Source organism: Ursus arctos, unplaced genomic scaffold (assembly GCF_023065955.2).
Source record: "Ursus arctos isolate Adak ecotype North America unplaced genomic scaffold, UrsArc2.0 scaffold_13, whole genome shotgun sequence".
NCBI lineage: Eukaryota > Metazoa > Chordata > Mammalia > Carnivora > Ursidae > Ursus > Ursus arctos.
The window spans coordinates 16,731,386-16,743,946 of NW_026622797.1; the positions used below are offsets into that span (position 1 = coordinate 16,731,386).

Sequence of the window (12,561 nt, forward strand, 5' to 3'; positions counted from 1 at the left end):
ACAAAACAGACACCTGTTTCCGCCGAGTTCCATGGAACGCGATCTTTGAGTGGTCGTGCACTCCGCCTCTGATGAAAGAGTATCTTATTATTATTTTTTTAAATCGATTCTTAGACTTGACTTTTCTCTCTCATCAAAGAGATCTCCAACATGGCCTTGATTTGTCTTCGAGGGAATTTTTAAAACAGTAGTTTGGAGCTTCATCGTAGCAACATTGTTCGGTAAAAACCCAATGGAGTCTAATTAATAAATTACCACGAAGGGGGTTTTGTTTTCGTTCGTTCGTTTGTTTTGCTTCAGAAATCCCACCAGGACTAGAATCCCAAGATACAGATGCTGAGGGCAGCACTATGGTCCAGTTCACATGGTGGCTATGCAGATGGCACAAGAAAAGAAACGTGTGGAACGTACCTCATGGAGAGCCGTACACACAAAACCCATAACAGGATCTTCCAGTTCAGGTGGTTAGAACAGTCTCAGCAATGGCAGTAGGCTGATTACATGCCTTCAACTCCTCTCCTTTGAAAATCGAAAATGACAGTAGAGGATAATAATTTTATAAAAGAATGCAAGATCACAAGGAGATCTGGAGAAGGATGTTGGAATTGGAGAAGGATGTCAGTGAAAAACAGGCCTCAACCACTTGCTGGAAGGTGAAAGCAGATGGAGGAGGACACTCGACGTGGCAGGGCACAGGAAGCATGTCTGAAGTGTCTCAGTGGAGACGTACATCAGGAACACGAGCTCTCCCTGCTCTGTCCCTGACAGACGGTGTGGTGGCGCCAGGTGTCCCAGATGGGAAAGGTGGACATGAGGTGGGCAGTCTGGGTATGAAGCAGCTGGGCCTCAGATTTGCAGCCAGGTATCTTGCAGTGTTTCTCCCTCATTCTCTGGGGTGAATTCCCCATCAACCGGGGAATCTTGGGATTTGTGTCCAGAGAGTTTGGGAGGAGGCTCCAGACTCATTTGCTAGCCCAGAGGAGAGAAGGGAGAGGCACAGGCTATTATAAGAACAGTGAAGTGGTTGTTGCATTGAGTGTAGACCTTCAGCTCCTGTTCCCACATCAGTGACCAGATGTTCACCCCACTCTCTTACCCCACCTCACCTCCCATCCCCCAAGCAGATGTTCAGAGAATTCTTCAGTGGGGAAACTGAACAAACTCCAGAGGAAAAAGTCCTACAATTACTAACAAATGTTTTCCCAGCAAAACTTCTATTACTATTTGATCAGCCCAAGCGGAGTCCATTCGTTGATAAGAGTCCCTCATTGTGCAACACTTTCAATGAGCTCTTTAGTGCTTCACCCTTAAATATAAATTCTGACAAAGATTACCAGAAGAAAGCCTTCAGGCTGAAAAAGAGAAGCCCAATCAACCAAAACAGTAAGGAGGAAACTGGAGCAAATAGAGACAATGTAGGGAATAGGTGAAAACATTAAAAAGAAAATCTCAATAATTTTCAGAGATTTAAGGTGATGTTGCATCCAATAAACAAGAACAAGACATTATATAAGAAGGAAAAAAGAAGATTGAAGAAGAGTTCTTGGAAAAGAGAAAATTCAGTAGAATGAATGGAACACAAAATGAGGAACTCTTCCAGAGGGAAAAAGTAGAAGAGATGAAAATTAAGAGAAGAAAAAGCAATAAAGTATATAAAAAAAAAATGAATCCAGGAGCTCAAATATCTGACCAAGATCATTCCATAAATAAAACAAAGAAAATGGTGGCAATAAAATCATGTAAGAAAAAAAAATGAGAAAAATTCCCAGAAATGAAAGACATGGGTTTTAAGCTTGAAAATAACCATTTATTGGCTGTGGCAACTTTGTTCTAGATATGTCTCCAGGATCAAGGGAAACAAAAGCAAAATAAACTATTGGGGCTATAACAAAATAAAAAGCTTCTGCACAGAGAAGGAACAAACCAATAAAACTAAAAGACGGCCTACAGAAAGGGAGAAGATATTTGTAAATGACATATCTGATAAAGTGTGAGTACCCAAAACATATAAAGAACTTATACAACTCAACACCCAAAACCCAAATAATCCAATTAAAAATGGGCAGAAGACATGAACAGACACTTCTTCAAAGAAGACATACAAATGGCCAACAAAGATGAAAAGATGCTCAACATCACTCATCATCAGGGAACTACAAACCATAACTACAGTAAGATCCACCTCACACCTGTCAGAATGGCTAAAATCAATGATACAGGAAACAAAAGGTGTTGGTGAGGATGTGGAGAAAATGGAATACTCATGCGCTGTTGGTGGGAAGGCAAACTGGAGCAGCCACTGTGGAAGGCAGCATGCAGGTTCCTCAAAAAGTTAAAAATCGATCTACCTTAGGATCCAGCAATCACACTACTTGGTATTTACCCAAAGAATACAAAGACACTAATTCAAAGGGATACATGCACCCTTATGTTTATTGCATCATTACTTACAATAGCCAAATTATGAAAGCAGCCCAACTGCCCATCAATTGATGAATGGATAAAGGAGATATGGTATACACACACACGTACACACACACACACACACAAACACACACACAATGGAATATTGTTCAGCCATAAAAAAGAATGAAATCTTGGGGCGCCTGCGTGGCTCAGTTGGTTAAGTGTCTGACCCTTAGTTTTGGCTCAAGTCATGATCTCACGGTTGTGAGATCAAACCCCACATCCAGCTACACACTCAGTGTGGAGTCTGCTTGAGATTCTATCTCTCCTCCCTCTGCCCCTCATGTGTGCATGCTCTCTCTCTCTCTCTCAAATAAATAAACAAAGAAAATCTTTAAAAAAAAGAGAGAATGAAAGCTTGCCATTTGCAATGACATGGACAGAACTAGAGAGTATAATGCAAGCGAAATAAGTCAGTCAGAGAAAGACAAATACCATGTGACTTCACTCATATGTGGAATTTAAGAAACAAAACAAATGAGCAAAGGGAATAAAAGAGACAGACAAATCAAGAAACAGACTCTTAATTATAGAGAACAAACTGATGGTTACAGTGGGGAAGGGATGGGGGATGGGTTAAATAAGTGATGGGAATTAAGGACAACATTTGTGATATATAAAATTGTTGAATCAGTATATTATACAGCTGAAACTAATAAAATACTGTATGTTAAAAAAATTGAAAAAAGTATACACACGCACATATATAAAACCTATATATGTATAGGTTATGTGTATAAAGCTTGAGTACTCAGCAAACTAAGGCACGTTTTAAAATTTCATAAGAGGAATACAGGGAAGACCTCAGGAGGGAGAGAGAGAGAGAGAGAGAGAGAGAGAGAGAGAGAGGGAAAGATGGGAGAAAGTCATAGAGAAAGAAGTGAAAAATTGAATTCATGTATGAAGAAATCCATATCCAGCCAAACTGTCAATCAAGTGAGATAGAATACTAAGCTTTTAGACATTCAGAGACTCAATAAATGTACCTCCCACACACATATTATCAGGAAGCAATCTTGAAGAATCAGAGAATATCCTGAAGTGAAATGAATGATTAAGTCAAGAATAGGATCTTTGGGATTCAGGAGACCAGGAATCCAATACAGAAATATGTTGAAGGGAAGTTTTGGGGAACTTCTGAGTAATCAGTCCAGATTGAAGCAGTAAGATAGAGAGCTCTGGATGGGAAGAAGGGAAGGGTCCTGGAGAGGGGGGTAGGGGTGACAAATGGAATTAATGTTCTTATCTGATAATAATATTGAAAATATCAAAAATAGTATTGATATAACGGATGTTAATAGCATATATGAAAATTTTGATAGGTACAAATAAATCTAAACAAATGTAAAAAAAATGGAGGCAACAATTAATTCCAGGAAAAACAATAAACTGTGCAAAAAATGAAACATAATCATGGTGTACGACTTGGATCAGCAGCCCATAAAATGTATACAGTCACAGTAAGGTAAACAGGACTACACATCTAAAATGTGGATATAACCATATTAGGAGGATGGGGGACAGAGGAGGAAGTAGAGGTGAGGGTGGTGGAATAAGAAAACTATATAATGTCTTGAAGAGATCAATCAAGAAAGAGCAGCCTGTGCATAGTAGTTACAAGTAGTGTGGTGATTATCAGAAGAAACGGCTAACCGTGCTCAGAGCATTTGCTTCTGGAAAATTCAACTCCGTGATGGGGAGGGTTGGACTCGGAAGCTGCTGCTTTTCATTACACATCTTTTTGTACTATTGGATTTTTAATTTCCTACACATATCCCTTTAATAAATATAGTTTAAAAACAGGGAAGTAAAATTCTAGGAACACATGTTTTGAAAAATAGCTCCACCAGTGTCTGGCAGTGACAATACGGAAGTCCCTCGGAGCACATGATGAAAACTGGGAGCTAAGACTTTCCAGTCAGAGTATCTGAAACTTCCACTTGACAAGCAAAACTTTCCTATTTTCCTCAGCGGGGAATTGTGCTAGGTTTCTCCCTGGGTTTGTGGACAATGAAATAAATGTGCTTAACATAACCCATAAGGAACCACAGAAAGCAGCCATGTTCTATGCACAGGTATGGTTTTTCACTGTGTTCTTTCACAGTTCGACACTATTTGCAAGATGTGAAAAGCTAGAGCATTCTATGTTGATAAAAATGTGTGAAGTGTTAAAAAGAATACAGATTGAGAGATGATATTTTTATTTGAAAAAGACTTAGCTGAACAAAAATAGAAGCTTCCATTGTAAAATGTTGAGTCATGCAAATGGGTGAGGATTGTACTTCGCCCCAGCTGGGGGTACATTTTCTAAGCAAAGAATGTCAGAGAGGCTAGGCCGTGAGCCAAGGGTACAAAGACAATTCTGAAGTTCTCAGGCTGGGCCTTCTGCACATCACCACATGAATCTGTGGTGTGGGAAGGGAGCTTGGCAGTTTGTACATGAAAGATCAGTAAGATCACAGGGTCTTTTATGAAGATCAACTCTCACTCCTGGGGGTCAGGTCTTTCTTTAATCTTCTTTGCTCAGGCTGTAGAAGCATTTCAGCTTTGTGGAGTTATCAGGAAAGTCCAAAAAACTGAAACGTGTGGTGACTAATCCCCCCTCCCCCTTAGTAATGCTCTTACTCAATGCAAAGCATATTCCTGTCAAGCTCAACTAAAAACTGCTCAAAGTAGAAGTGATTAAATTCTAAAGTAGAAGAAATTCACCTCTAAACACAGAAGAATGCTGGTACCTTCACCACACACCCAGATATTGTTAGCCAGCTTTTCGTTTGGGGAAATGAATCATAAGAGAGAAAACTGCACACCCCCCATGCCGAGCCACACTGTGGGGGGCATCTGGGGTTCTCCAGATGATGACGCTGGGACTCAGAGGAGACTGACTTCTCAGGGTGTGTGGTGTGGGAGGCAGGGGTTGAGGGAGACGGTTCTAGAAGGATGATCCCAAGGGCTTCCAGCCAGGGAGGCCATGAAGGCCAGAGGCGGTGTTGGGGGCACAGCCAGCTCAGACTTGGGTCAAGGCGTAACTGGTAGCAGACAGGGAGTCCACGCTGGTGGGCAAAGGGCTGAATCTGGGTGATGGGGCAGGGCAGTGGTTGGTGTCTGTAAACGTGGGTGGGGGCCCCTGGGACAGTGCCAGGCATGCAGCCAGTGGGTGTCCCCGGCCTAGAGGGTGGCTGGACCTTAGGTTGGGAGACGGGAAGAGAGCGAGGAAGAACTCTAGTGCTAGGAACTTGGGGACCTGGCAGTCTCCTGACACACTGCTAGGAAGTGAGGGCCCCTCGGGTGGTGGTCAGGCTTGGCAGAGGGCAGGGAAACCGGGGGCGGGAGGCGGAGCTTGACACATGGCCCTCTGGCCACTGTGGCTTGGCCACACACTCTGAGATTGGTATGAGTGACTCAGTCCCAGGTTGTACCACACGGAGCGTGGAGGCTGCCGATCCTCTTCCTGCCTTGGGCAGGACTGTCTTCGCAGCAGCAGGGTGACTGAGCTGTGAGACGTGGGGGCCCCCAGCTCCAAGAGGCAGGGTCAGCAGGCAAGGGCCAGTGTGGGCTGGACCACCCCCGTGTGTTCCACGTTCCAGGTACTTCTGTGCCTTCACCCCTCCACGCCTACACTCATGTTATTTTCCTGCCAAGGATGCCTCCCTCCACGTCCCTCTGGTGAAAACTGATGTACCCTTCGAGGCCTGATATGAATATCTTCACTAGGAAGTACTCCCCAGCCCTATTTGTGATGGCTCTCAGGCTTTCTAGATCTTTATAGCACCTTTCCCCACTGCTGGCGTATTGCAGACACTGAAACATTTGCTGAATACGTTTGTTGAATTCTTCTGGTATTTTCAGTTTATATCTGCTATTTAAATGCTAGTTTTCACAGAAGAGAAATACCTTTGGAAACTTATTACTAGAAAATCAATGAGACTTAAGTCCCATTTTCCTGTTATTCTTCAATAATAAAATTGAAGATGCTTTCTCCTGAAGGAGGGATGGTACCACGGGAAGAGCAGATTAATTAGCAAGTGAAAAATACATACAAAAATACAGAATTCAAGGTCATAATTATTTCCAATAGAATGAACAATTATAGTTGAAATGGGTCAGAAGTATACATACTTCTTAAGCCCTTACATTCAAATGTAATACATACTAGGTATGCTTAATACCCACTAACCTCTGAATTAGTGATTAAATATGAAGAATCTTTAGAAGGTCACAGGTTTATGGTGTCAGTGGTGGTTTTAGGGACAGAAGCTCGAATGTCTGTGGTCACTTAGAATTTAGGTCACTGTGGGCAGGTGGCTCAATCTCCTTGAATCTCAGCTTCCTTGTTTAGAAAATGAGACAAAGACTTTGTCTTCCTCAACTTCAGAGGATTCGTGAAGAATGCAATGAGCTAGCTATATGAAAGTGCTTTAGAAACTGTAAATTTCTATGCAAATTATTATTATTTAGGAAATGCTACTGCTTTTCTGACCCAAGGCTACTCGCTCCGAGATGACTGTGCTATAACAAGGAGTTTCGTTGTTTGAACACGAATGTGCATGCGCGTGCACGCGCGCGCACACACACACACACACACACACACACAATCTAGTACCAACATGATTAGTATCTGAACCCAGGACATGGCTGGTGAACAAGCAGATCTTCATGGAGAATACCGATGGCAGAAGAGCCAATAGCAAGTGGAGTCCTATTTTTATAAATGACAGTTGAGTTCTTTAAACAACTTCATTGGTCTCTGTAAATGGATAGTCTGAATTCCTCCCAGCCATAACTTGTATCTCTATGAGGTTCCAGAATGTTTTTGAGTTTTGTTGTAGCACAAAAACAACAGGAATTGGGAAATAACGGTGGGAATTAAAGATGAAAGACAGCATCTGTTTAATCCAGACATTGCAGAATGGTGGATTATTTTTACAAAACCAGAGTTTACAGTATATGTTTAACCCACATAAACTTATTTGATTGTAAAACTCCCTCTACCCTCACTCACCCCAATGGCTCTCCTATAATGTAGTTTGGAATACTGAAATGAATTGTACTTGGAATCCTTTTGATATTTGGGATCCCGTTTTTAGTCCCCAAATTGGACATAATTATACATCTGTATTCAGGCATTATGTAAACTCCTGTCTGCAAATGCAAACTGTAGTAGGAAACTACAGGCAAGTCCTTGAGAAAGTGGAGACACTGCCACCTGCTGGACAGTTTATTAACAGCATTCGGAAGTGCATTTTGTACATGGGAAACAAACTGAAGGTTTTTCAAGAACTGACTCTTAGGGACTTACTTAGAATAAAATCCACTAAATCTCTGGACACCCATCCTATATCTACTAAATATCATGATATATAACAGTCTGAAAGATTCAACTTTCAGCACAAGTTAATGGTAATTGCCCCCAATCATATCTCAACAGAGGCTTTCATTTAAAGTTGAAATCTTAACTCCCTGATAATTCTGGCAAGAGCTCAGGCATAAAAAAGGATAATTTAAAAAAAAAAATCTTCAATGACTTGAGTGATGTGCATTTTCAGCTTCTGAAGGTGTCACCGTAGGAATATTTCCAATACACTTATTCCCTATAATTGTTCCAGAAATAGGGTATTAGCCAGAATATAATCATTCCCCTCCTCCTAAGTCAGAAATACTATTTCCTAAAGACACGCAGTTTTATAGGTCAGCTGTAACTGTCAAAATAAGCCAAGGCTCCTCATATATTCTCTCTCTTTCTTTCAAAATGTAGAAGTTACGAAGATAGCCTGATGTCCTGTTTTTCAGACACAGGCCCTGTCCTTCTCCTGTGATGTGGTTGGCAAGCTAATAGATAATTATTGAAGTCTTATCATATGTGAAGCTCTGGGCCAGGGCTTTACATGGATTCAATCAGTTGTGTTTCATGACAACCCTGAGAAGCAGGTTGTATTGTTTACGCATTTTATACGGATGGGGAGACTGAGGCTTAGAGGGATTACACCTAGCACTCAGGCTCTCTACTTCAGACTCTGTGCTCTAACCATTATGATATCCTGTCTTCTCGTCAGAAATGCATATGGTATGGAAAGAAAGGGATGGACACGGTGACCAGAGAGTTTGAGTTTGTCACCTCAATATCGCTAACTACAGGCAAGAGAGGATTCTGAACCAATCACATTCCATGTAGGATTCTGTCATGCCCTCTAGGTGGCGATAGCCACCATAACTAAACTTGGAAATTATCAAGGCAATGCGGGCCATCCAAGGACTGTCGTTTTTTAGGGGGGAAGTACCCTATAATTGTGCTAAAGAATAAAAGGTAGAGCATGCAGCCTTAAAATATTCTGCTTGATGCTTTAGTATCATAATAATGCAGCCTTTAGAGGTCAGCCACCAAATATGCATTTACCCTGGGTCACATGGGCAGAACTGTGGCAGAAAGAGGACTAGAGGCTCCTGAACTCCCAACTCAGTGTTCTTTCCTTAAAGAATGGCTGTTCTTTATGATGCATAGGCCAAACTTTAATCACTCAGTATTTGTTTTAACCCAGTCTGGTATTTTTATTGATAAAGGGATGAAAACTTGAATTTTTCCTGTAGCATACTATATTGAATTTTCTCTTCTACATATTTGCTATCATTTTCTGTGTAAATGTCCTCAGATTTAAATACTGCCGTGCATATGGGTTCAGAGTACGTTACTGTACTCCTACTGAGAGGTCTAAATAGCATTTGTTCGTAGTAAAAAAATGATATTTAAATTTGTATTCTATCATTGTTTACAAAAATATTTAAAGAAGAATATTTAAAAAAAACAAAGCACCCAGTTTATGAATGAACTCTGCAGAGTTGGTATGTAAGTTTGGAATTACAAATTTTTCCTTTGTAGTAGTTGGTGGCAAGAGTCTCAAGGCAGCCCACAAAAGCCTAGTAAATTCCCTACTGTGGCGCCAATGTTTACATTTGTAATGGAAAAAAGTTGAAAATGAATACTAATGTAATGCTAGTAACGGAAAGTATTTAAAATACAAGGAAAAGAATTGGACACGTGAGTTTTCAAGTCTCCATGCAGGAGAAAGGTAAGGGGGGTTAATGGTAGGTCATACAGTTCCGAAGTCTGGATGCTAGGTGGCGCTATTGAACTATAACAGCTCGGTGATTTTGCCAAGCCAAGGGACCTTCATTTAAAGGACTGTTCCTATCACAGATTTTCACATGTTCTCTGTCTTTAATTAATTCACTTATTTATTTTGGTTTCTAACACCACTGTGATTTTTAGCTCCTAAAGAAATTATGACTAAGAAAAGCATTGGTGGCTCACAGTGTGTCAGTTTTTTACGAGCGAAGGAGAAAAAGCATTCATGAACACAACACTCAGGGCTCAGGAACAGGCGAGTTCCGTACCTCACTTCCACATTTTGGTGGGTGACGATGGGGTAGCCGCTCCACTTCTCTGGGCTGGCTCCAGTTTCTCATTTTGAAAAGGTAAGTAATGAGCAAATATAATCAAGATTAATCAAGAAACAAATCAGACTGTGTAGGTTGAACAAGGGAGGTCAGCCGCTCTTACCTAGTACACGTGTCTGGGGCTGGGTTCTCCCTAATTCAAACTCAAACCAAGGCTGGGGGGCGTTTACTGAGTGCTCCCTTAGGGGTACTTAACTCCACATCAGCAACTACCCCCCTGGCGGGTGAGAAACATCTGAGCACATTCTCTTGGTTATTCACACGCTAAAACTCATTTTTTATTTTCCTCTTGAGTACTTACAGTATAAATTCCTTCTGAGATATGCTAAATGTGTCTCCAGAATGCAAGCATTAATAAAAAATATTTTTTTTAACTCCTAAAAATTACGTTTTTCAAATATTTTTGGTAGGTGACAAATTTACTTGTCAGCATACTTTCCTATAAAGAATGGACAAGGTAGGGGCAAAGAGTCAAGCTATTATGTAGGGACGTTATAACTTCCCTATGCGGTGGGTTATTGAAACAAGCAGTACTGTTTGGAAGGAATTAGGGAATATCATTCCTATCGAGAACAAGCAACCGCTCATTTGACTACTAGACATTACGATTTTTACTAGCTCCCCAACCAGTCACTGCTGCTGCTGCTTTCTCTTCAGTAATGAGAGGGGTCTAAATATGCTTTGTATGGCTGGAGGGGCATTGAGGTAAAAATGGGCATACACCTACATTTTTTAAAACAACAGGACAGGCACCAAAGAAAAAATGGTCACTGAAGTGTCTGCACCTCAAATCCAGCTCTATGGTTGGTTAATCTGCAATGATTTAAGGGTCACTATGTCCCTCCGTGTCTAAGATTTTAGTTTTTCTTCCTTCTGTTCTCTAGGCTATTCAGTTATAAAATTCTTCAATGAAGGGCAAGAGCGATGATTTTAGTGCGCCGTAATCCGAGAATTTAGACTAAATGTGCCGACGAGGCAGCTCTGGTATGAAATCACAAGGGACTTGCTGCCACTCTTCCTTAACCTGGCTGACGCCCCAACGTGCTGGCTACGAGAAAACAGTACAGGTGCTTCGGCGGCGGTGAGGCTAAAATGTATTGAGAAGTGGGCCCGGAGTGCGTGCTCCTCTCCTGTCCCCTGGCCCCGGGGATGTGGAATGCCTTGAGAGAGGGCAACTGTGGGATGCTTGGCCTTTAGTGTCACTGCAGAAGAATCTCTCCAGAAGATGCCCAAGAGATCACAAAGCACAGTGGAAAATCCTGAGCAATCACTCCAGGGTTCAATTTGCTGTATGCACACTGTGTGGCAGTGGAGGGAGTGTTGCTGGGGTGGTACTCAAGATATGTGGCGACCAGTTCCACTCAGGCCCTGAATTCAGAGCTCTCCTGCTGAGTGTAGCCCCGGGCCAGAGTTCTGAAGCCTCCCTCCATGGCCGTGAATGACCCCCTTTGTTACTTGGCTGGGGGGGGGGGCAGGTGTACCTGGAGGGTGGGCGCTGCGGGCAGTATAGACATACTTCACTACTTTAACCACTGATACCGCTGGACTGTGTGAACTGGTCGTATATCGACTCTGGCCTTATGGAAACCTTCTATCCCGCCACACAGGAATACCAGACAACCCTTACCCTCCCTCTCTAAGGCAGCAAACGTCCGAGGATTTAATACACCCCTATGCCAAACTCAAAAGGACAAAAATCTTTAAATTATAGGTGGAAAGATCATGGCTAATGTCAAAAGAGCTAATAGTAACTCAATTTTCAGAAATATGTTCTACTTTAATGAACATGCTTATAGATCATGGGACCAAGGCCCAGTTTCTGAGAAGTCACGTATCTAAATGGAGAAAATAGCTGAGAAGTCAAGATGATAGATTCTGACAACAGCAGGTAAGGGGGCTCTTCGGGCTAAGGTTTTGATTTGTGGTTTATTTGTATTTAAAAAGAACAAAGATAAAACTACCCTCACCTAAGTTCTTGGGCTCACACCCCAGATGCTGACTTTCCACCTGCTGGGCTGTGGCGCCCGTGAATGACAGCAGTCCCGGGTCTGAGGACGGACGATGTGTGCAATATAAATTATCAAAACCCTTCTCAAGTGCGGGGACAAGAGGGCGTCCATTTTTTTGGACAGCTATGCGTCTCCAGGATTTATCTCACACTGCGTATCACACACGCACGTGTGAGCACACACACGTGCACACACACGTGCACTTATGCACACACACACACATGCTCTACAACAAGAGAAAGCCAAAGAGAGCAAATAACAATGAATAATCTCAACCTTTTCTTCAAAAAAGTCTAATTTAGAGTTAGACCCCACCTTGCACAAAGACTCGCGTTCATGTTACCTTCCAGAGCTAAAAATGGGTCACAGCATGATTCTTGAAATTCTTTAAATTGCCCATCGTCACAGGGTCAAAGGAAGGCCTGGTGTCAAAAAGCGATTGGCGTTTATTCTGCTTCTAGCTATTCAGACCCCGTTTCCTGTTGAGGAGACATGCCCATGGGGCACCCGTGAAGTTCACGGTCATGTTCCTCCATGCAGGTACATCCGAGTTTATCTCCGAATGAGAGAGCTGAGAGACTGGGGCAGCACCCACCCGCCAGCCATGTTCCTCCTCCAAACCCCTGGTGGGGGT

The 12,561-nt window shown here is 42.2% G+C and overlaps 1 protein-coding gene across 1 annotated transcript in view; it reads right to left on the minus strand.

The window, feature by feature from the left end:
- The window catches only part of UST (uronyl 2-sulfotransferase), a 288,838-nt gene that overhangs the window by 35,762 nt on the left and 240,515 nt on the right, over positions 1 to 12,561 (minus strand). The window lies entirely within an intron of this gene.